Here is a 26,371-nt window from a genome sequence, read left to right as displayed (position 1 = left end):
CTAAACGATGAGGCAGATGGGCTGAGGACTAACTGACAGAACTGGTCCGCTAGAGATCGTTCATGCAATCCGCTGTGCAGGGCGAGAGCCTGAAAAGGGTTCACTTAAGTAACAGGGGTGCCCAGACTCTTGGCAATATGCAAATCCCTGTAGCCGGTGTGGAGCGAGTTAGTGACGCACCTAAGCGCCTCCACGACTGACGAGCTAGCCGCGCCAGATGACGTCGAATGATCCCACAAGGTTTGCAGGCTTCGTTGTAGTGGACGTACTCCCTTGTTCTGCGGAACAGTCTTTCTGCTCGCCGACGGATGGAGCGAAATCTCTCGAATTCAATGGCCACAGCACTATATCGCGAAGGTGCAGTGATTGACTTCGTCGACATGGTCTTTGCATTCGGCTATTGTAGTGCTGAGCTCGTCAAATGAGGTGACACTGTGCACCTTTGCCTCCATCCCATTTTTGACCTGACACCAATCAGTAACGTTAACCTTGCGCGTTAGCATTTGTCCCTGAGGGAAAGAAATTTGAACAAAGGCATGGCCACTTCCCATAGCATCGTAGCTCACCATACAGGAGTATTGGATGAGGAAAACAGCGCGAGCATAATGAAATGTCCAAACAGTTGCTATATGTCGGCCCACGAAAGAATGTCGGAGATCCATCATTGAGTACGGTGATGCCCATATCTTCTACTATCTTTTCTAACAACCTTCCGCGTCCATTTGTAAGCTCGCTTCCCCATAGTCTACTACGCGCGTTGAAATCTCCGCAGACAATGTACGGCTCTGGTAGCGATGCAAACAAGTCCAGGAATTGTTGCTCAGTGATTGCAACACAGGGCGCAGCGTAGCAGCTTACCACAGTTATAGTCTGTGATCCCAGAAGAACAGAGCATACGACGTACTCAAACTGATCATCCGTGGACGTTTCGATGAAGTCATGCACAATATTCCTCAGTATGCAAAGCATCGCGCGGCCGCTGTCCCCGGGGCGTTGAGGCTGATGAACATAGTTCGAGCTACGCACAGTGCAGGGCACTCGTGGGTCGTTCAACGTTACCACCGCAGCCCATTATTTAGGACAGGGCGTGCGCTGTTTGCGGGCGATGGAACGAAAAAGAAAAGTAGAAGGAACACAGCAGGAACATTCCGAGATGTGTCGCCTTGACCACATCGCCGGGGCTCTGGCAAAGTCACGAATAAAAAAAAAAGGGTCCCCCCCTTTCTCTTAACGGCGCACATGAGTGCCAGACGAACGGAGTTGGTCTCACGACGGGTCTGGTGACGACCTGTTATTTCTTTGGGGCTCCGAAGCGCCTGGGTGCCCCTTTAAAAGTTCTTTAATTCATCATTTTACCGCTGACACCATTAAAAAAAAAAAAAACACTGAACGGTCGCGTTTTACATTGACGTCTTCACCAGCCATTTCTTGCCAGATAGTTCGCACTGTCTTTCTAACTACAACATCTACACTGACATCAGGGAGAGGGTGATTAGATTTTGATTTCACCTGACTGGCGAGAGGATAACAGAGATCACAGTGAGAGGGTGATTCACATTACTGCGTCCACGGCCGCGTCTTAGGTTGTGCCTTCGTTCCATCCTGAAGGATGTTCCGTTGCAATGATTCGCTGTAGTGCGTAACCGTGTAGGAACGAGGAAATATCTCTTCATGCAACCTACGCCGTCGGCAAAATCCGCCTAATGCTTGCAAGGCATGAGCGAGAGAGACAAACGAGAGGACCAGGAAAGCGCGAAATGCCAGAAATAAAGATAACGGACGGCGATAACGACTCGCCTACTACAAATATTAGACGTTTGCAGCAGTAGCAATACCTTGCCTTTTGCTTCAACGCAAAAATCAAACGACGCTGAATGCTGCTGAGCTAAGAAACCACAGTAGCAAAATTTAGAACATTCCGCAAAAGTGCAGTAGAGAAAAATGTAAACACCATCACCGTCCCTTTCATATTTTCTGAACAACGCGTCCTGGAGAAGCCAGTCCCGAGTGGCTCGGGACTAACATTTCAATTTTTTTCCTTTCACATATCAAATCACCGTCACCACGTGGCCTTTCAGCCCTGTTTGCGGGATAGTCGTCATAGGCATTGCAAAGATGAAAAAGCGATTGTGGTGGTCCTGTTTCGACCAAAGTAATGCAAATACTACTACCATACGCTACTCTCTTTTTAGGGCGAACTGTCAACGTATCAAGCGCTAAAATTGAGGAGGGAAAGCGGCGACAGTTCAGGCACCCCAAGTGTCAACAGACTGTCACGAGCTACACTCCACCGCCATCTTAATTCGAGACGTTGACATGTCAACAGTTTTTTTTAGCCGAACAACCTTTCAAATGCTGTTATTCCCACACACGGAAAGAAGAAGTACTCACACTCTTATTGTGTTCCCGCCACCGCGGTGTCTGACATTCAAACCGCCCGCATGATCAATCCCACAAACACACACTTTCGCGCGATCGTCATATATGCTATACGACCCCAGGCCAACATCAACACACGTTCTACGTACCTTAATCTCTCCAAGTAAGCGGAACTTTCCTTCGACTCCAGCGTGGACGTGTTTCAGCACATCGTCACCCACTGTACTTCACCCAAAAGGACTCAAAACAATGCTACACGTGGTGAGACGCCCAGACAATAATCGCAACCACGACGCGTCACTCGCGTGCACCGGCGAGCACCTGAAGGCCAGAGTTCTGCCAAACCGGTTTCACCCCCTCGCTCAGAGCCCCTCACCTCTACAACAAAAAAACAAAAAGAAGAAGGAAAAAAAAAAAGCGTCACAGGTGCCTGCAGCAAGTGGCAATCCGTTTGTCAGGTATCCACATGGTCGCTCTCGTGATGTTCGACGTGCGCTGATGTGTCACAGCGGCCTCGCTTTTTGTAGCAGATGACAGGGGAGTTCCAAAACGTATGCTGCACACGACTCTCAAAAACGCGCACCAGCATAACTGAGGTCGGAATCACGGCTCGCTGGCGACAAGCGGGCGTGCGGAAACTTCACGAAATCACGCACTTCTCGGCCTGCACCCTGCCCCGCATAAAAAGAGAAAAGCAAGAGAGAGCGAGTTCGTTGTATAGCACACCGCCTTTGTCACGTGACTCTCTCACGCGACCCTTTTGAGCGAAGGAAAGGCCCGTCCGTCGTTTAGCAACCCTCTCTCTCTCTACCGTTTTATTTGGTTCTTGCGGCATGCATGTGCCCTTCCCCCTCCCCAATAAAAGGTCCAAATTTATTTAATTCCCACTAGGAGCGCTCCGACATCCTCTTTTTTTTCTCTCTCTCTCTCGCGCGCAGAGGGGTCTGTATCTGATTGCCACGTTGCTTATCGGTGAGTGCATGTACCTGTTATCATGAACCTTTGATCGTTGCCCCGGAGAGGGGAGACACTTGTCGATAATTCACTTTCGGTCCTCCTCGGTCGCGGAAATTGATTATAGGCGAATAGGCTTCAAGAAATGTCCCCGTAGGTTGTTGGTTGCCCCGGCGACAAGTGTTGCAAGGAAGTACACAAAAGCAGTGCCAGCTGTGCGTGCAGCAACAAGTACTGTGCGTCATTTTCCAGCCCTCAGTCACGGGTTGCAGACGTGTCGTCATTTTTGGAATGTTATGGATCACGGCCTTGCGATGTGCAGCTTTCGGTGCGTTCCAAAACAAACCCTCCCCAAGCAGCACAATGTACTGAAAGTCGAGTGCAATGGGGGTGGCCGGTATGTCTGATCAATGTTCTTTAGTTTCGCGAGTCGGTTCAAGGCCTTCCACCTATCCGTCCACCCCTGTCGCACTCGACTTTCAGTACATTGTGCTGCTTGTGTCGAGTCGAATACGTCACATGACTGAGTTGTACCATGTGACCACAGAGTACGCGCCCGGTCGAGTAGCTTTGGGAACGCATGGGGGACTCCGACCGAGTTAAGATGGAGGCCGGTGTCATCACCGCTCTCATCTCGCGCGCGTCAGATTTATTTTACAGAGACTACGATAACGACGACTGGGAATATATTGTGAGCTGTTTACAGGAGTCACCATGCCCCGTTGGACATAGTTGAACTCTGTCTTGTCGGCCCAGTGGGCATTTGGCTTCTTCAGCACTTTGCGTATGTAGTCACTTACTGTACAGTTACATTCAGAGGTTGCTTGTCTGGTAGTATTTCTTCCAAGACACTGCAGAATTATTCTTAAGCCCCTCTATTGGAGAATGAAAGGGAAAAGCAGCTGACATTATCGTCATTTATTTGTGAATGTTTTGTGGGATGGAAGACTTCACGTACCATTAGCTACCCCAAATGCATGAAGTGGATACATCCCGTTGCATTTGGTAGTCAAAAGAAACAACAAAGAAAAATGTTAACATCATGACGACAGAAGATGAAAAATACGAAAGGTGGAAGCTGCTGGTTGGAATCCTGGAACTGAGGTAGTGGGGCGGGCGTGGTTAGGGTCACGGAAATGTCCGCGGCGTTGGAGTCGAATGTGAGCTGAACGGCTGAAACAAAACACGTAATCAGAGCGCGATAAAGCAGTTCTGATAGTACGCGTATCGTGAAGCGCGCAAAAGCCTCCTGTTTCATTCATCTTGAAAGAAGTCTGAGCTTGGGCGAAAAGACGGGAAATTCGTGACAGAGTTCTGTCGTGTTGTCCCTTCCTTCCACAGCTCATCATTTATCCAAGTTGCACCCAAGCTTTTATCCACTAGCTAGCCTGCGCCTATGGTACGTATTTTATCTGCAGCCTGTTCACACGAATGTACCGACAAACCATCTTACAACTGTTAAGGTAAAGGAAGAAAAGTAAAATTCCATTTAAAATCCCATTTCCGACACACGCACACAAAAGTAATAATAATAATAATGCTGGTCAGTATAATAGCCCTTGCTCCTAATATAGTTTTGAACGTTTCACATAGAGTTGTGCCTTTACAAGGACCACGTGGCTACAAGGCAGTGAAACAAATAAACATTGCAGGGCAGCTGTTAGTGAACATATATGCTAAATAGATAATAGAAAAGCAACGTACATTAAGGCAAAATAGAAAAGCGCACCAGCGAGACTCACTTTGTCCTGGGAAATGTATCCGGCTCACATGTCTTTGGACGTTCGCTTGGTCCTCAAAAACCATGTAGCACAATCAGCATCGGAACAGTGTTGCCATTCCGGTGTCCAATTGTGTATTGATAACCCGTCGTGGAGATCCAGGCTTTTCGACAACCACAGGTTCAGCTGGTTTGGATACCGCGCTTTCGCGGAAAAGAGCAGACGACAGAAGCATGACGTCATTACTCGAGCGAACCTTCCCTGACAGGCCTTCGGAGGAGAGTTGAATCGAGTTAACTCTTTGGTTACTCCACCTTGTATTGGAACGCGGGTAGTGACGTCATTGAGTTACTCGACCCGGTTTTGGAACGGCGCTTCGGGTAGAGAGCTACTCCCGAGTTGACTCGAGTAGGTTTTGGAACGCACCCTTTATTTCTTCAGCATTTGCGGCTTCGAACTACAAACGACTTGTAGCGCAAAAATAGTACTAGTTACAAATAGTACTAGTACGGGATTTTACGTCACGAGACAATTATGACAACGAGTGAGGCAACAGTAGTTTGTTGATTCAGTTTGTTCGTCTGAAGGCGCCCTGCGGCACTTTTACTGAAAATCGTGCTCGCTGACCCTTGCGCGTGAAGAATGCCGTTTTCATGTCGTGAAGAATGTCGTTTTTTGCCGAACATCAGCAGATATAACGATGATGCCATGAGGTGATCATTTGCGCCGTTGTCTCCATGTCGAATGGAAAATGTAACATCGCCTCGGTATGCGTTGTCACACTACTGTAGGGAACAGGACGTTCTTTGTGAGGGGCGACAGGCGTGCAACTACATGACAGCAGTGAAGGTACTAGCATTTTCATGTGTGCGCGGCGGCAATGAAGAGGAGGAACATCCCTCGGGAGAGCATCCCTTATAAACGAACAAATAAAAACAATAGAAGCTAGCCTGGGATATTGCGAAAACTATTCTTCACAACCGTTGCAATATCTGCATGTATACCATATATATAGTTTCCGGCTCATAGCGTGCACCGATGGTAAGGCACACCAACCGAAAATTATAAGAAAAAAAAACAAAAAAAAAACGCACAAGCTCTGTGCTTACGCTCGGAAAACAACGAAGCATCACGTTGAGATAGATTATCCCGTGATAATAATTCGTGATTTTGCGTCTCAAGAGAACTATGATCATGGGCGACACCAGAGTTAATAGTGCGCCGAAATCTCAGTACAGAGCACACTGTATATAGAAGACTGCGTGTCCAAGCAACTTGGCGACCACCCAGCTCATACCAAGACAACTCACACCTGAACAACTCATACCACACTGAACTCATATCAGAACAACTCATACCAAGACAACTTATACCGGGACCACTCATACCAGGACAACTCATACCACACTCAACTTTTTTTTTCTTTTTGCGGGAGGAGGGGATTGTTTTGGGGAATTAGCTTTTCAAACTCAACTCAAGCCACGCCAGGCAATGCCATATCACACACACAAAAAAAAAAAAAAAAGCCACAGAATTTCACTTATACTGAAGGCAATGTGAGAATTCCACAAATGTCATACCGAAGCGCACTGAAGGATTTGAAATGAAATCAAATCGAAATTGTCCCACATTATTGTCGTCGTGTAGAACTCTTCTGAGTTTTTCATAGTACATCTGGTTGGTTGCAAGAATATGAGGCTTATCCCTCATTGACCTTAATTGTATCCAGACCGAGAAGCCGTTCTGGAGAATCGGACTGGTTCACTGGACGTGGAGGCTGTTGTTTAGTTCTTCCCACCGTTCTACTAAAGTTCTACAAGTCTGTCTGGCCATGCCCAGGCAGCACACCGATGTTGGGCTGACAGCGGCCCAGTGTTCGTTTGCCGACACCTATCATGTCAGCCCAACATCCGTTTTGAAACATCCCCCGAGGTCGGGCTAACATCACAGCTGTACACAGGGCCGATGTCACAATGAGGCAGTGGGCCGATGTCAGTTGTGGATGAGCGACCGATGGCGGGCCGATACCTCTGTGATCGTGGCTCTCGGAGGATCCTCTGACTTTTGTCGCAGTTTGGACTATGCACTACGTATAATTTGTGAGATGTACCAGAAGTGTGTGAGCTACGTGTGCTCAAATTGTTTATCCCAAGCAGCACGTACCCCGATGTGCTCCTGCCGACAACCCCGATATCGCCCAACATACACTTTGCAACACCGCCCAGAGTTGGGCAGATATCATTTGGACATGCTGCCGATGTCATTTCGACATGCTACCTATTTGTGACCGACGTTGTGCCAACATAATTTTATATTTGTATTCGTGTGTTGGCGATCGTAACTACCATTGTTTCTTACTCCTTTCATTTTCTGATGGTTTCCTTTGTTCCTCGTATTTCCCGTGGCGGACAATGAGCGCGGCGTTACAGAAAGCAAGACGAAAAATAGTTTAAAAGCTCCTATAGGACCACGAAGTGCAAGAAGCTTTCAAAAGGAACCGGCATTCCTTTCAAAGCGAAAACAGATACTATATATTTCATGTCTTACGAGCTTCCGCAAATTCGAGAGCCCTGCTCGTCTCGGAATCAAAATGCTGGAGGTGACGTGTCTCAGTTTAATTCGCTCAAGCATACAAACGAGGCTCAAGTGAGGAATTGCTTCGAATGGTAACTCGACATGAACGTAACGAATGTGTTTCCTACTTGCTTTTGGCGCGGGACACCAAGTAAGTCGATGGAAAGCCAGTGTCAGCGTCATGTCGTTGGCTTCGGTCAACACCGAGCCGACATTGCCAACTTCAGCGTGATATCGGTCGCAAGTTGGCAGTGTCGGCTAGATGTCGCGTTTTCCCATCAACATTGAGCCGACATTGCCAACTTCTGTCGTACATCGGTCACAAGTTGGCAGTGTCGGGGATATGTAGGGCCGACATGCCCAACTTGCTGCTGATATCGGCCCGATCTCGTGTGTTGCCTGGGTGATGAAGAATGGGTTGCTAGTCCTTGACTGGCACTAGGAGCCCCAACGCATCGCGAAAACAACGCCTGGAGAATAGGGTTGCCACCTTTCGGAGTGAGAAACACCGGCTGAGGTATAGAGGGAGATGAGGAAAGGCCCGTGGGAAAGGGAAAGTGTGTGAGGAACGTTCTAGCTGGCTCGACACAACCACCAACAGCTTTGCACAACCGCTGCTCTTGTCCCCTCCGAACACAAGACGTAATGGATAACAATGATAATAATAATAACAATGCATATAATCATAATAATGAATAACTAAGAAAACGACTGGTGACCGCGGAGTTGGGTCTGTGCTCCAGATTTATTCAAGCTGTAGTGGAATGTTGAAGGGAAATCCCCGTAGAAGCCCTTATGAAAGGTCTTGAGTCACAAATACCGGCAAAAGGCTGCCGGTATCACCTTCCTACCGGCAACCGGCGCGCAAATAGCCGGCCGTGCCGGTATAATACCGGCCTGGTGGCAACCCTACTGGAGAAGCGTGCCAATGAACACATTGCGAATAGTGTGTCATTGCCCTGTGTTTCCATGTGCACTACTGGTGGCTGACCGTTTCGGCTGGCCCAAACAAAGACAAAATTTAAACCCGGCATTAATTTTTTGATGTTCTCAACTTACCCATAGGGTGGGGTAACTTGATGAAAATATGTAGCCTGCCATTTTTGGATCGTAGGAAATAAATATTTGGTTTAGCACCACAGTAATTTGTGGATTATTTCTCAAAGGTTTGGGGATTCAGTTAACGAATTATGGTACAATTTAGGCGATTATTCTGACTGCTATTAACAAAATAGTTCAACTGTCTTCAACATAGACCACCTTACCCTATTTGCTTTTCTTTTTATAATTTGGGGGTTACGTGGGGAGACAACTGAGATCATGAGCGACACCACAGCGGTCTGTCTGTGGATTGCTTTTGCCCACCTGAGGGTTCTTTAACGTGCGATGAAAGCTCATCACACGGCACCCCGTATTTAACGTCCCTCGCGGAAGACGGCGTGTCTAAGCAACATGTACCCTGCCACCAGGTTGCTGGCGTCCTCGGCCGGGTTCGAACCCGCGATCAGAAGGCGAACACGCTACCGACTGAGCCACCGAAGCCGGTATACCCCTATTTGCTGCTTGCGGTTGATTTTATTATCCTGGAGTATACAAGTTGCTTTTCTAATTGTCTAAGATGGAACGACTCACTGCTCACAAGCTGTTATTGCTCATCCCAGACAGTGCTTGTGTTACCCGTGCATGCTGTCCAGTCTTCCACCATTTGAAATGCGGGAATGATTGGTCATCTGATATTTGTGTAAAATCTGGATTAATCGGAGAATAAATGTATGTTTCCGCAATGCATCGTGAGCAATGAAGTATCTGGCATCCGTCTGCACGGATAACTGCGTCATCAACTTGTTAGGGAGGACTGTTTTGGATGACAGACTGAAGAAGGCTGTATGGAAGTAAATGCTGTAAATGCTGTATGTTAAAGGACCAGCCCACTGGTCCTTTAACCATCATTTTAGAGTCTAGCGTATTTTCGCTTTTAGTTAGAAGTAATGCCATATTTTCAGTCATTCGATTATTAAAAATTAAGTCTGCGCGAAAAATACCTATTTGAGAGCAGTATACGAATGAACACTCAAAGCGGAGAGAGGAAGAATGGATGACAGAGCAACAACAACAACAATAAATGATGACGATGAGATGGGGTGTTTCACCACGGTGGTGCGGTACCGTACCCTATTGCACGGGAACATTATGTGAAGATGATGAAGGAAGGACGAAAACACAAGAAAGAACTAAAGCGTCTGGAGCAATCCAGTGGACGACAGGAAGTCCATGAACAGGTGAAGAACCCGACGATGGAGCACAGGATCTTCATAGGGGCCAATGAGTTCAGCTAAGGTGAGCGGCCTCTTGCTGATGCGGGCAAGCTCATCACACAATGTCCGCCTTTGCGGGCAGTAGAGTGAACATTCCATAAGAATGTGCTGGGCGGTCGCCACGACACCGCAGGTGGAACAGAGGCCCGTGTCACAGCATCAGATCATACACTTGGATTGCGGGGTGAAAGCAACATTGAGCCGGAGTCTACGCAGGAGGGAGGTAAAACGGCGTAGGAGACGGGCAGGGAAAGAAAACGACAGATTTGGGTCTACCGAATGCATTAGAGATTGAGCCGTGATGTCCCGGCGCAATTCCTGCAGAGCCAGGGGTTGAAACCATGCAGTTAGTAAGGCCCTTCTGTCGCCTCTCGAGAGCATAATGGGCACGGCTGTCGGGGACTCGTGGTCAGCCGTTGCTGCTCTGTCAGCCTCCTCATTGCCTCTTAGACCGCAGTGACCTGGAATCTACTGCAGGGATATATGATGACCTTCATCATGTACACGCCGAACTTGGTGGAGAATGTCTATCACGATGGCGGCTAGAGACCCACGAAGCCCCATGGTTGACACACATTGCAGAGCAGCCCGCGAATCGGTGTATACCACCCAGGCACGCTGAGGAAGTTGGGAGATCTGCTGTAGAAACAGTAGAATGGCATACAGCATCCGCCGATGTTGATGACGTACGATGTGACAAACGACATCCACGTGCGACTGCATTTGATGGGACAAAAAAAGCACATGACGAACCATCCCATGTGGAAGATCCATCAGTGAAGACAGCAGTGTGGTCAGGATATTTAAGGTGCATCATGTCCGCTGCCAACTGCCGAAGAACTAAAGGTGGCACTTGATGCTTTGGAACCTTGAGGCCAGGGACAGATAGGGAGAATGATGTGAGCGGAAGCGACCACGGAGGGGTCGTGGGAACTGTTGGGTGGATTATGAACGGAGGAAGCTTGGGCCTCACTTTCATTGGGCACTTCAAGACAGCACTTTGGCTTCGCCGATAAATTTTTGCTAGAAGGGGATGACGACGGTGGTGCGTTCTGAGGCGCAGGTAATGGCGAATGGTTTCCATCTGCCGTAGGATTTCTATCGGTAGCTCACGGGCTTCGGCTATCACCATTCGAGTTTCCGCGGCTCTCGGCACACCAAGACAGAGTGAACAGTCATCGCGATACAAATGTTGTTTTTAACCGTGGATGCGACAAACTGTGAATACAGAAAAACAGTGCCTTGATTAAACGCCATGCTTGTCTATTGGGAGTTCCAGAACTAATACGTTTGCATGTTCGACGAGCGCAATGCATGACGTTTCGTTCTTTAAATGATTCTCGAGAATGTTTCGCTTTACCTTCCGGTGGGTGTAAAAGTAAAACCTCGTATATCTTATCTTTCACTCGTTTCATTAACACTTTTACGGTATGCTGCCCAAATCAGAGAGTAAAATGCTAATCAGCATATGTACTTTCCACTTGAACGTTGATATTGATTGATTGATTGTTGTCGACAGTGAGCCGAGTCGTACTTGTCAAGCGTGATCGATGATGATGTATGTGAGTGCTGTCACACATAATCTATTTGTAAGTGTGAAGAGCAAACTTCTGGATTTTTTTGTTTTGTTTCTGGCTGCGGCGTGTTCCGCAACGAATAAAATGAGCTCCTGCGAAAGCAAGACGGGCGTGGCTGACCTGCAACGCGCGCACGAGGCCTGTATTCCGCACACTTTTCAAAAATCCTCAACTCCCGGAAATGAGCGCATCGCAGAATGAGAGAACGTCGTGACGTAGCCCATTCATTTGGCACGTGACTCGTGACGTTGCTGCAACTTTTTGTGCTACCTGGGTTACCACAGCGAAAGCACCGGCGCAAGCCGCCCATCCCCACTAAGGACAGTTCACGGAGCAACCTCACGGTGGCGACACTGTTCGATCTCGAGGCGAATTTAAATGTGTGAGGGCATGGAGTGGCCCATCGCCTCTTCGTACCTATTTGCTTTTCTTTTTATAATTTGGGGGTTACGTCGCGAGACAACTGAGATCATGAGCGACACCACAGCGGTCGGTCTGTGGATTGCTTTTGCCCACCTTAGGGTTCTTTAACGTGCGATGAAAGCTCATCACAGGGCACCCCGTATTTAACGTCCCTCGCGGAAGACGGCGTGTCTAAGCAACATGTACCCTGCCACCAGGTTGCTAGCGTCCTCGGCCGGGTTCGAACCCGCGATCAGAAGGCGAACACGCTACCGACTGAGCCACCGAAGCCGGTACCCCTATTTGCTGCTTGCGGTTGATTTTATTATCCTGGAGTATACAAGTTGCTTTTTTAATTGTCTAAGATGGAACGACTCACTGCTCACAAGCTGTTATTGCTCATCCCAGACAGTGCTTGTGTTACCCGTGCATGCTGTCCAGTCTTCCACCATTTGAAATGCGGGAATGATTGGTCATCTGATATTTGTGTAAAATCTGGATTAATCGGAGAATAAATGTATGTTCCCGCAATGCATCGTGGGCAATGAAGTATCTGGCATCCGTCTGCACGGGTAACTGCGTCATCAACTTGTTAGGGAGGACTGTTTTGGATGACAGACTGAAGAAGGCTGTATGGAAGTAAATGCTGTGAATGCTGTATGTTAAAGGACCAGCCCACTGGTCCTATAACCATCATTTTAGAGTCTAGCGTATTTTCGCTTTTAGTTAGAAGTAATGCCATATTTTCAGTCATTCGATTATTAAAAATTAAGTCTGCGCGAAAAATACCTATTTGAGAGCAGTATACGAATGGACACTTAAAGCGGAGAGAAGAAGAATGGATGACAGAACAACAACAACAACAACAATAAATGATGACGATGAGATGGGGTTTTCACCGCGGTGGTGCGGTACCCTACCCTATTGCACGGGAACATTATGTGAAGATGATGAAGCAAGGACGAAAACACAAGAAAGAACTAAAGCGTCTGGAGCAATCCAGTGGACGACAGGAAGTCCATGAACAGGTGAAGAACCCGACGATGGAGCACAGGATCTTCATAGGGGCCAATGAGTTCAGCTGAGGTGAGCGGCCTCTTGCTGATGCGGGCAAGCTCACCACACAATGTCCGCCTTTGTGGGCAGTAGAGTGAACATTCCATAAGAATGTGCTGGGCGGTCGCCACGACACCGCAGGTGGAACAGAGGCCCGTGTCACAGCATCAGATCATACACTTGAATTGTGGGGTGGAAGCAACATTGAGCCGGAGTCTACGCAGAAGGGAGGTAAAACGGCGTAGGAGACGGGCAGGGAAAGAAAACGACAGATTTGGGTCTACCGAATGCATTAGAGATCGAGCCGTGATGTCCCGGCGCCATTCCTGCAGAGCCAGGGGTTGAAACCATGCAGTTAGTAAGGCCCTTCTGTCGCCTCTCGAGAGCACAATGGGCACGGCTGTCGGGAACTCGTGGCCAGCCGTTGCTGCTCTGTCAGCCTCCTCATTGCCTCTTCCACCGCAGTGACCTGGAATCCACTGAAGGGATATATGATGACCTTCATCATGTAGACGCCGAACTTGGTGGAAAATGTCTATCACGATGGGGGCTAGAGACCCACGAAGCCCCATGGTTGACACACATTGCAGAGCAGCCCGCGAATCGGTGTATACCACCCAGGCACGCTGAGGAAGTTGGGAGATCTGCTGTACAAACAGTAGAATGGCATACAGCATCCGCCGATGTTGATGACGTACGATGTGACAGACGACATCCACGTGCGACTGCATTTGATGGTACAAAAAAAGCACACGACGAACCATCTCATGTGAAAGATCCATCAGTGAAGACGGCAGTGTGGTCAGGATATTTAAGGTGCATCATGTCCGCTGCCAACTGCTGAAGAACAAAAGGTGGCACTTGATGCTTTGGAACCTTGAGCCCAGGGACAGATAGGGAGAGTGATGTGAGCGGAAGCGACCACGGAGGGGTCGTGGGAACTGTTGGGTGGATTATGAAGCTTGGGCCTCACTTTCATTGGGCACTTCAAGACAGCACTTTTGCTTCGCCGATAAATTTTTGCTAGAAGGGGATGACGACGGTGTTGCGTTCTGAGGCTCAAGTAATGGCGAATGGTTTCCATCTGCCGTAGGATTTCTATCGGTAGCTCACGGGCTTCGGCTATCACCATTCGAGTTTCCGCGGCTCTCGGCACACCAAGACAGAGTGAACAGTCATCGCGATACAAATGTTGTTTTTAACCGTGGATGCGACAAACTGTGAATACAGAAAAACAGAGCCTTGATTAAACGCTATGCTTGTCTATTGGGAGTTCCAGAACTAAGGGTACATTTATGCTGCAGCATCGCTGCTCGCTGCTCGCTGCAGCTTCAAGCACATCGCTGCTCGCATAACCGCTAGGGTGCGTTTACCCTGCAGATTGCTCAAGATGCTGCTCGCTTTCGCTATATCAGTCGCCTAGCAGCGTTCACTGTGGAAGGATGGAAACGAGGAAAAGTGGGAAGGAGGAAACCGACTTCATCACAACCAATCGCAGGTCGGATTTCAAGACGCCAGTCATCAATGATACCAGGAAGACAAACATGTTTACATTCCTAGGTGCAGCGAGCAGAGCGGCAAGCAGCGGCGAGGATAAGCGAGCAGCCAGGCTGCAGGGTAAATGCACCAGCAGAAAGCTCTGTGTTTGACCTGTCATCGCCAGAAGTCAAGTAGTCCCCGGGCATGTTCAAACGTGTTTGGCAGCATTGTTGTGGCGATGATCATGGCGTGCATCTTTGGCAAGCAGCGATGCTGCAGCATGAACGCGCCCACAGAGATACATGTGTTTGTTTCGTCATCGCCAAACAGCGATGTGCCATGTGCCAGCAGCGATGTTGCAGCATAAATGTACCCTAATACATTTGCATGTTCGACGAGCGCAATGCATGACGTTTCGTTCTTTAAATGATTCTCGAGAACGTTTCGCTTTACCTTCCGGTGGGTGTAAAACTATAACCTCGTATATCTTATCTTTCACTCGTTTCATTAACACTTTTACGGTATGCTGCACAAATCAGAGAGTAAAATGCTAATCAGCATATGTACTTTCCACTTGAACGTTGATATTGATTGATTGTTGTCGACAGTGAGCCGAGTCGTACTTGTCAAGCGTGTGATCGATGATGATGTATGTGAGTGCTGTCACACATAATCCATTTGTAAGTGTGAAGAGCAAACTTCTGGATTTTTTTGTTTTGTTTCTGGCTGCGGCGTGTTCTGCAACGAATAAAATGAGCTCCTGCGAAAGCAAGACGGGCGTGGGTGACCTGCAACGCGCGCACGAGGCCTGTATTCCGCACACTTTTCAAAAATCCTCCACTCTCGGAAATGAGCGCATCGCAGAATGAGAGAACGGAGAGAACGTCGTGACGTAGCCCATTCATTTGGCACGTGACTCGTGACGTAGATCGGCTCAGCTCAAGCCAACACCACCTATAGTCAGTGCCAACATAAGTCATACACTTGACCACGCCCCCCCCCCCCCCCCCCCCAGAAACGCTCCGCGCGCGCTAATGTGGTGCGGCGCGGCCAAGTAGGCACTGGGAGAGAGTCGGCACTACATCGCGAAGCGGGGGCGTCGTGCAAAGGCTGGTAGCCAATCGCAGGGCCCTTCCTTAAGTTGTCACTGACTATAGATAGAGAAAGCCTGCGCATTGCCTCCTCTCCCTCTTTCAATTAAGAGTCAGAATTCGTCTGCTATTGCGATTCACCGTTCTGCGAATTCAAGAACCCGCAAATGATTGCAGCTCCCCTGGAACCTGCAGACCTAAATATTTAGACAAAAAGCGCAAGACGCTTTCCAGAAAATCAGTTTTGAGAAAGATTGAGACCGTTTTGCACTTTATTTGCAAGTTTTCCCATTTAGTAAGCGGGGGCGTTCAATCACAACTCGCAGACGACAGTGGTTCCTCTACATGACCACGACCGCTGAAAGCACGTTCGTGATTGGCTACGGCCGTTGAAAACACGATCCTGATTAGCTGACTCTTAATTGTTACGTCACGTCGACGAGCGCGCAGGCTTTCTGTATCTAGGTGGTGTTGGGATAAGCTGCGCGTGAGCTGAGAAGAACGAAAGAAGAAAGACACGGAGACCTTTCGACGTCACGCGAGGATCGTGTCGGTCGTTGAGCTTGAGTTTGTCGGTCGTCCGTAGCTGTTTCTCCGAGTGTTTTTGTAAATTTGATTGCGCAGGTATGATCCACCGCAGGGGAGCGAAAATATTTTGCATAGTGACTCCTGATGGGCAGCTTGAGGAATGATACAGGGTTTCGAGCCACGTTAAATGTCGCCTTATTACTCCTTCAAAGTGGAGCCAATGTTGAGGCCAGGCGCTGTGGATAGGAGAGTCCTTACAACTTCTAATTCCTCTCCTCCTAATTCCCCTTGAGACACAAGAGGTAGGGAAAAAATAATATGTCGTGCCACGTTGTCAGAGAAATTGAGAAAGAGGGTGATTCAGAAGCCGTTGAGCGAGTTCTGCAGGAAAGCCAACAAGAAGTGTCTCCGGCCCGTCGGCGTCTCACTGACGCCGATAGATCGCTGGGTAAATACGTATCAAGAGAAAGAGAGATACTTCCGTATTTGCTTTGGCGTTGCGGCCGGTCGCGAACATGGGAACGTATTGGTATAGGGTCTCCTCTTTGCGTTCCCTCCTCGACCACGTGGCGTCGCCGGTTCGTGATGTCTGTGATTCCACTAAGATGGTGTAGCATGCTGGTGTCACATCTTTCATTTCGTGTTTTCTTTTTCGATTATACTTGTTCCGAGTTCGATCCGCGCCTCTTTTTTCCTCTCCTTTTGTTGTGACATTAATCTCTATACCAAGCGCCGTTATACAGCTGTAAGAGTAAGAGAGCTGTGTAATAAATAAGAGAAGAAGCTGCAATGACGCAAGGTTGAGGGTAATGTCGAAATAGGCTTGCCGTTGTTTGGCCACACGCGAATTGGCATTGTCACGACTATAGCACAAAAAAAAGAAAGAAAGAAGGATGAAGGGGTGAACGTTAGCTATGTACAAGATGAATGAGACCGGTGAGGCCAAAGTGCACTGTGGATGGAAGGTACGCAGAGGGGTCTTTGCGCAAGGCCCATTTCTTGGAGAAAACGCACGAGCGAGTTTTTGTACATAGTTCTGCGTAAGAACCTCCGGGGGTAATGGATGTTCGCCAATCTGCCAGTCCTGGAGCGTGCAAGATAGGTTTCTCGCATAGTGTTGTATGTGCGGCATTCTTTCAGGCTATGTTTGACGGTTCCAGGTTGATGACAGTGACCGCAGCTGGCATCATTCCTAGAGCCGATCTTGAGTAATTGCGAGTTGGCCAACGCAGCAGCATCGTCAGCGGTGTTGGATGGTGGTGGTGACGAAAACTGACATCGTCAGCAGTTCCACAAAGCAGAAGGCCCTGGCCAATCTCCCTTTGCGGCTCCACCATCGTTGGTACCCAAAGTAAATAAAGAGTAAGAGATCTTCTCGTTCGGAGGAAGACGCAACGGTTGCCCGCGCCAGAGGCGGCAAAACAATTTGTTCCGCACGATATGCAACATGTAATGTCACAAACGTGGACACTTCGCAGTACGATATATGTCATGGTCGTGGTCACACCTGGGCAAAGAAGAAGCTCGGGAGAAAAACGCGCAGAGTGTGTGACGTCAGAGAGAGCCTGTCTCGAGCTGCCCCCCCACCCACGCCCGCCCTATGAACATCTCTTCTTTTCGTGGAACCCTAACCTCTGCAGCTCCAGGCAGACAGAAGTCTGGGTGACGAGAGCTCGGTGCCTGGCGCTACCGCTAAATTTTTACCTTCACCGTGCTCGACGGTCTTTGTCCCCTGTTTGCTCCCATTGTGGCCAGGATGAAACAAGTGAACACGTTTTACTAATCTGTTCTCATTTTGGCGAATTACGCCTCAGGTATATCTGGACCTCTTTGCGTTTGTTAGGAGCCCCACTCTCATTGGCGTCAGCGCTGTCTCTCGGAGCATCCCACACTGCGCTCTGTCATAGGTCTGTGGTAGCGGGTCTTGTATCGTACATCGTGCTCTCCAACCGCTTCTAGGCACTTTCTTCCTACTCTCATACACGTTCACGTACACACATATTCCTACATTCATACTTTTGCCCATGCATAGTCGTCATACGCATATCCCTACATACATGCATACCCACTTGTTCATGCCTTAGTCATCATACGGGCAGCCGAAATCCGTTCAAAGGTCCGTACCCCGTCAAGAAACTGGTCGAAATTGGAGGAAATCTGAAGGCCATCGCCTATACAGGACCAAACGGACTGGATAGGAAAGAGCATCAATGGGAAACATCATACCCTACCATCCACGGGGGGATGGACTTCAAGGCGGCGGAGTAGTGTGAGCGACAAAGAGGAGGCGGGATGCGCGAGCTCAATAAACGTTCATTCTAGGTCTGATCATCCAAGGAAACGGTTGTCTGGGTCCCTATACTGTAATCAGGCACACTATGTCATAAGCAGTGTTGGGCAGTACTTGAAGTACCAAGTACTCAAGTAGTACTTTACTTTAAGTACATTTCAAATCGTGTACTTTGTACTGTACTTAGAGTACTTTTTTCCGAGTACTTTCCCATCAAGTACTCAAGTACCCAAACTTGGACTCCAGACACAAAATTATAAAGGAGTATCAAAGATGCACCCTACTAAAAGCGCTAAAATGACAAGAAGACGACGAAAACACATAGATATAATAAGGGCTATATATCTCTGAGTTTTTCTCGTTTTGCCGTCATTTTAGCGCTTCTAGTGGGGGGATGCAGTACCAAGATTCCCAGTATGACATTTTACCAAAAGGATATTTGTGCATTTAAAGTGCATATTGGTTGAAGCAAATCTATTGTTGAGAGGTTTGAAATGTTGAAAAAGTATCAACTCTTCTATGGTTATGTCAAACGACTGGAATGCAAAGACACGCACACATTATGATACTGCAACCGGCAGCAGAATGACTTGGTCGATTGTCATTTCAGTTCTCCCAATGTAGGATGCTTTTATATTGTTTCCTTCATTGGCAATTAATAATCAATTTATATCACAATGTGTGATTGCATTACACGATGAACACTCTGAAAGACACACGTGCTTTCATTTTTTACATTTTACGTTTTTTTTAATTCGTCACATGAATTACATTGCTGCATATCACAGTCGTATAAAAATGAAGGCTTACATCGTGTTCCATCCTTTTTAATTTTCTTCATATTCTTTTTCTAAACATGTTGTATTTCAAAAAGCAGCAAAGAATGCCCAGAAATGTATAATCTCTGTTGGCTTGTACTTTCCCGCTCCCCCCTGAAATTATCTAGCCTCTTATACCCGAAGATTAGTACCGGAACACCACACTATAGGGGGTGGGGTGCGGGCGATCTTGGATCAGTCAGGGTATAATACTATTTTGCATAATCGCAGCACAGCTGACCGATTACCTTTCTACATGTAACTGCAAATTATAACATCTGATTAAGTTGATATACATGGGTTAGCACTTAACCTAGGACTTCATGCGGTTTCAGAGCATTTGTCAAGAATGCTCGTTAAAGTTTTGCAAGAAAAGGAAGACACAGATACTAAACAGTGAAATGCAAAGTAATACAAATTAAATTGGCGATGTACTTGATGAGTACTTGAAGTATTTTGCTTAGTACTTTGTACTTTACCTGAAGTACATATGGAATTGGGTACTTTGCACTGTACTTGACGTACTAATGACACCAGGTACTAGGAACTTTACTTTAAGTACAATTTTGAGGTACTTTGCCCATCACTGGTCATAAGTACGTGCGGCTTACACGGCCTTACTCCCCACCACTACCACGCAGACATAGTTTGTCCTTTTTGTCCTGGCCAATCTCCCTTAGTGGCTCACGGCCACCATCTAATTGGTGGAAGGAGGAGAAGAAGGGGCCCGGACGGAAGTGCACGGGGGTTGGGTTCTGCGAGGAAAAAGACTACGGGCTGACCGTCGGCATCGGCTTCGAATTCTACCGCCTGGCTCTTGGTTCCAACTTCTATCTGGTCCTGGGTTCTTGGTTCCGACTGCTGGTCTGCCCACAAGATTCCTGCCTCTGCCTCTGGATCGGAGTATTGCTTAGATGCTGGCGTTGCGTTGTCCGCGCCGGTAGTTACTTCTGTTGGATCTGTGTGCGAGGTGCTCCCAGTAAAAGCGACAGGCCCAGGGTCTCGACCTATGCTCACAGTGAAGTTTCTGTTTGACGCCAACCTTGTTTGACTCTGTCTCATGCTAGCTTCTAACCGAACTACCCTGAGGGCTCTGGCGTCCGCGTCCAGTGTAGGCTACTGTGAATTGACCCGCTGTCACGTAGGTTGACTCACAGCCTGCCGCATCACAATATACATGATGTCTATGAAACCACAAGTGCGACGATTAAGTTTCTGCGAATGCTGCTCCCAGAACGATCTACAGCTCCTAGAGTGAGCTATTTACTGCGAAGGAGTTGAAATTCATCATAGACATGGGTGCTAGGGTGAACATAATCAGCGTCTGATACCTATTAGAGGCGCCACGCAATTGGTCAAACCAGTTGCGCACGGATCGAAGAATGAGCTACCTTGTGGAAGGAATGTTCCGCACGCCTTCCACGTCCTTCAAGAATACGGTGATGGATGACACTAACCTTGTAACAGCAACATCTAGCGTGTCATGACTTCCTTTTTCGGTTCGCTGAAGCACTGGGACTGATATCCGTTGCTTACCACGTTGCTCCAACCAACGAAACACAACAAATGTTTCCCCAAAGGAAGACTTTGCTGCCCAAGCTATTCGCTGTGGACTTTGGAAGCAACCGAACTTGAGATCCACGTTCACCTTGCCGTCTCGGAAGCAGCACAGCACTACTCCCGTTTCATATTGTGAAGCAGCAACAAAAGAGATCGACAAGCCAACGCAGCCGTACGTCATTGAAAAAGCCACAGGCCCTATAATATGTCAACAATCGTCGTGGTTCCAAAGCTATGTGGATTCGGCCTGGCACGTCAATGCGATCGGCATGCGCCGAGGGTACCAAGCTATTACAGGAAAGTGACACGTAGCAGTAATGTTCCCCAGGCGGGAACTATACGACAGTTACTATACCAGTTACAGCTACATGAATACTGCTGTGGCATTATTACGGTTGCAATGCACATGACACTCTATATAGTGGTACGAACGCTTGATCTAGGAATCAACGCAGCTGCGTTGAACTTTACAAGCAATTCATACTTGCCGGGATTGTCGGTGTAGACACTAGCGAGAACATCTTGATGCATTGAAAGTATGTATACGTAGTAAGTCAGCGGCAACTGCTTGAACACGCCGTACTGACTATTGTTACATTGCAGATCGCGACACAAGAACAACACTGTCTCACTCCGGTCGAGTGCGTTGATAACCGGTTCTTCGTAGTGCACACAGAACCCCCCCCCCCCCCCCCCAATCGACGATACAGTGGTATCATCGCCCTGCGATTCGTCGGAATTTTTGCAAACATCAGCGCCACTGCTTCAAATACACCCCAAGGACTATCGCTCAGCAGCAGTCAGCGGCAACTGCTTGAACACGCCGTACTGGCTATTGTTACATTGCAGGTGAGCTTGTACATCAGTTACTGACGCAAATTTGCATTTTCTTACGCCGCCGACTGCAATTTTTGAACTCTGTTACAAGCTGTTGTCATGTCTGTTTGTGGTGATGCGTGTGCTAGTTGTGAAAAGTTGTTCACGACACGTGACTCTGTCATCTTTTGCCATGATTGCAACGCCCCATATCATATAGGCGAATGCTCCGGAGTTAGAACAAACCGAGCAAACTGGTCCTGTCAGACTTGTAAAAGTGGCACAGGCAAAACAAAAAGAGTTACATCCCCTCCTGGAGACAGTGACAAGCTCGACAAAATATTGAACATGCTATACGAACTTGTTCTACTGAAAGAGTGAATACGATGAACGATACTCTAGTCCAGATGGAAAGTTCTCTGCAAATGATGTCGGATAAATATGATCAGGTCTTAGCAGAACTTTCCTCGCAGAAACAAGAAGTGGCTGACCTGCGTAAGCGGGGAGACCGCATAGAACGTACTTCCGTAAAAGCATCAGCCTTAGATAACGTCAAACAAGATCTAAACAACCTTGAACAATATGGCAGAAGAAACAACCTGGAACTTCACGGCATCCCCTTTGTACAGAACGAAAACTTGTTGGAAAAACTCGAACAAGTGGCCGCCGCACTTCAAGTTCCAAAGCCTGATCTTAACACTGTTGAAGCAATACACCGGTTACCCTCAAAGCCAGGAAAAATACCTGTTATCATCGTCAGGTTTACTAATCGCTCCGTTTGTGAACGATGGCTTCAGAACAAGGCCAAGCTTAGATCCCAGACGATTGACGGCCAGACAGTTTACGTAGAAGAGAACCTAACTCCCACAAACAGGGATTTGTTCTTCAAGGCACGAACGCTCCCTAAACAACTTCAATTCAGATATGTATGGCACAAGCAAGGGATTATTTTTATGAGGAGAAATGAATCGGAGAAGGTCTTCCGTATCATGTCTAAGGCTGATCTTGACAAGCTGGTGTAACTCACCAGGTCACTCGCCTAATTCCGCGACCTGCTTACGTTTATGGCCCCACCGTTGTATGCACGTATTAGTTCCGCTTTTACAGCACAAGAGACACTTGTTACTCTTAGTTCTGCACAGTGCAATAATAATCTTTCCTGTCTTCACTTAAATGCACAATCCTTGAGAAATAAAGCGGATGACGTTGACACGTTTTTATCTTTGGGATTTAGTTTTGGTGCTATCATGTTCAGTGAAACATGGTTTACATGCGAGGAGGAAGGTTATAAGTTACCTGGATACGGTTACATCCCACTTCGCCTATTCCCATTTCGCCTAATACGGATTATCGGATTAAAGAGGCCGGAGGGGTGACAGGCGTTAGGCGAAATGGGACTGCCGTGCGATCTCATTAGGCGAAACGAGACTGTCTACAAGTGGGCGTTACTTACATGTCCCACCCCGATGGTGACGTCTGTAGGAAATGAATACGCTCTTCCGACAACAACCTTTCATCGCCCGACACAAGTTTACATTTGCAAATGAAGGTGTGCGCGATGGGGAGCGGACAATTGCTCACCGGACGTTTGCTCACCAGTCCAGAGCTGAGACCGGACCTTTGCTCACCCCGTTCTATTTTACCATGAGCCCTGAGGGCTTCATAATTTATCTTCTCTTTTCCACTGTGTGGAACAGTGAATTATAGTAAGCGTTGTATTTTCCGGATCAATTTCATTTTTCGAACCTTTTGGAAACGACAGCATCGTCCGACAGGTGATATCTGTATGTGTATATACAAAAAATCGGTTTTGGTCTTCCCTTGGTGAAGTAATGGCTTCGATAACGCAAATTATGACAATCTTAGATGCTGTCACTCGTTTTCGCCCTTTATAGCCGTGGCCACATCACGCTTTTCTTTGTTGTTTGGAGGTACTGAGCACAAAATTTTAGTCGGCATGTTTAGTCGGCCAATGAGTTTCAATCCCTTGCAGCATATGCATTAAAAAATCATTTCAAGGCGCCAATAATTTGGGCTCCAAATTTTCACGACACGACCACAAGAAATATATGCGCGCTCCGTGCATTCGCGAAGTCAGGCTTGAAGTCTGTGGCTGGACTAGTTTACTTAGTGCTGAGCCCTATAGTACTCTCACAGCATTTTGTAAAAGCAGCACTGATACACGTTATTTTTCACTTTCACCTCCTCCATGCCTCCAGGCTCTCGACCAGCCTCTAAGGCCCACTTTTGTGTTTGTGATTTCTTATTTTTTTTAAGGAGTAGCAAGTCAGCCCACGCCTGACTAACCTTCCCTCCCTTTCACTTTTTAATAATCATATCCTCCCGATAAACGTTCATACACCGCCGTTGTCGATATAGCGCACATCCGTGCGTGAATGAGTGAGTGTGTGAAAAAGAAGAAGAAGAAGAAAAAAAAAGAGGAGAAATTGACGCCACTTGAGTCCTACATTGCTTCCATGCTTATGCTCATATGCTTCCATGCTCATGCACGAATTATTTTGCTATTACAGAGCTACAGCAATGTGCGTGATTGAAAACATGAAGAGAGTAAGAACCTGGGCTTGTTGATAGGACATTGTAAGAGAGGAATAGCAGTGAGGAGTACCATATGAATCCAGGACGAAGACGGAATGACGATAGATGATGAACCACTGCATCACTGCAGTGGTTCATCGTCTACCGTCATTCCGTCTTCGGCCTGGATTCGTCTATAGCATTCCTCACTGCTATTCCTCTTTTAGACTTGAAACCATGACGCATAAATTTGATATTTCTCGGGTCCCAACAGTCACTGCCCCCCCCCCAAAAGCTGATGATGATGATGATTAGTATTTTTATGGCGCAGCAGCCCCAGCACCACCAAGCCAGAACAAGGTATGTTCTCCTGTGACAAACATTTATTTATTTATACTGTGTCACAAACCACGGCACCTAACTTACGAGAAAAGAGGCACCTATAGATAATCCGTTACAGTAATCCGTTCCACAATCCATACAGTAGAGCCGTTGCAGTAATCGATACCTTTTCGGTATCGGAGTGCGGGTGGCAATACTTTTTTTAAATCGGCATCAAGAAGTATTTCCGTTACAAGTTCATTGTCCGTGATGAACACGAGCTTGAATAGAAATAGCAAAGGGATAAAGTTGTTATGTGGAGATGTGTAATTAACTTTGGCATCCCGATATAGAATAACGAATTTCTCACATTGACTTTTCTGTAAGAACAAAAAAAGAAAAAAGTCAACGCGAGGCTGTGCTTGAGTAAAATCAACAAGGTTGTAAAGTTATATGAGGCTGCGAAAGTGACATTTGGCAGCACGTCAGGGGACCGCCTGCTATCCTCACGTGACACGGATCAGTAGGCGAAGTGGGACTGTCTGCAGCATACATTAGGCCAAATGGGACCCCCTGCAGTTCAAGGTTGGTGAACCTGCTAAAGGACGGCGCGATAATCCGCTAAAAAGCATTAGGCGAAATGGGAATAGGCGAAATGGGAAGACACACTGGATACTCTTCTTACTTTTTAAACCGCAAGAATAAACGTGGCGGAGGTCTTCAGATTTTACTGAACGATAGCTTCAACAATCCCACGATTGTTAATGGCCTAACTGCCTCTGAAACAGACTATGAGATGCTCTCTATTGTCTGCAAAAACCTGCTGTTTGTTGCTGTTTACCGCCCACCTTGTGGTAACATCCACAATTTCCTTACGTATCTCGATCGAACACCTGTTATCCTATTACTGTGATAAAAAGTTAACAGCGATCATCAGCGGGGACTTCAATATTGATCTCCTTACCAATACACTCAGTGCCTCTAAATTTAATGACATTCTTTCAAGCTATGGGTTTAGCAACGTTATTGTCACTCCAACTCGAATTACAAGGACGTCATCGACCTTGTTGGATCTCATAGTAACAAATTCCGACATATCTACAGCTGTTGCAGGCACAATAACGACTGACATTAGTGATCACTTCCCTGCCTTTATATCGGTAAAAGTACCCGGTTTCCGTTCCAGTAGAATGACCGCTGTTTTTAGGGGCAAATGTATTACAGCCGCCGGCCTTGCATTACTTGAGGACACATTAAAACAAATGGAATGGGAACCAGTATTACAGGAAGGTGACCCAGACCGTGCCTTGAATGCATTTTTGCTGAAATATAGAGAAGCGCATGATATAAGTTTTCCTGTAAAAACTCACAGGATCCACAAGAAAGCGCGCAAACCATGGATTCTACCGAGTCACTTGCGTAAACTCCGGAAACGTAACAAGCTCTTTGCTCAATTTCTTAAACAACGCACGGAAGCCAACTGGCTAAAATACAAAGAATTCCGCAACGCATTATACAGCGAGTTGCGCGCATGCAAGTTAGCCTACATTAATGCCCGGCTGACGTTGGCTAATAGAGCCACCCTTTGGAAGAACTTGAGCTCGTTACTGGAGCGAAGTCACATATGCAACCAGATATCATCACTCCATATTGATAGCAGAGAATACCATGGTCCCCAACTAGCTTCAGCGTTTAATGAGCACTTCATTAAATCCACAGGTACTGGCGACTGCTACCTAACTGTGTTTTATGACGACGCGCCACTCCAGTCCCTTTTCCTCGGACCGACGGACGTAAACGAAGTGTTCGCCACAATCACTTCCTTAAAAAATAGCACTTCTCTAGACCCTTTTGGATTGGACCTGAAGAGCATAAAGCACGTGGCATATGTTATTGCGCCTTTGCTCAATTACATTATTAACATAAGTATCCAGCGGAGTAGATTTCCTGCTGAG

At 47.4% G+C, this 26,371-nt stretch overlaps 1 protein-coding gene across 2 annotated transcripts in view; it reads right to left on the bottom strand.

Moving 5' to 3' along the window:
* The window catches only part of LOC135399807 (alpha-(1,3)-fucosyltransferase C-like), a 107,486-nt gene that overhangs the window by 60,400 nt on the left and 20,715 nt on the right, over positions 1 to 26,371 (bottom strand). The window contains exon 1 of one of the 2 annotated variants that reach the window (XM_064631550.1): positions 2,529 to 3,096. The exons of the other annotated variant lie outside the window; for it this stretch is intronic. The gene's annotated coding sequence lies outside the window, so the exon portion shown is untranslated. Of the gene's footprint in view, positions 1 to 2,528; positions 3,097 to 26,371 lie in introns of those variants that run through there. 2 annotated transcript variants of the gene reach the window in all.

The sequence above is a fragment of the Ornithodoros turicata genome, chromosome 1 (genome assembly GCF_037126465.1).
Source record: "Ornithodoros turicata isolate Travis chromosome 1, ASM3712646v1, whole genome shotgun sequence".
Classification (NCBI taxonomy): Eukaryota; Metazoa; Arthropoda; class Arachnida; order Ixodida; family Argasidae; genus Ornithodoros; species Ornithodoros turicata.
The sequence above is the reverse complement of the archived record's forward strand: the minus strand, read 5'-3'. Positions and strand labels throughout refer to the sequence as shown.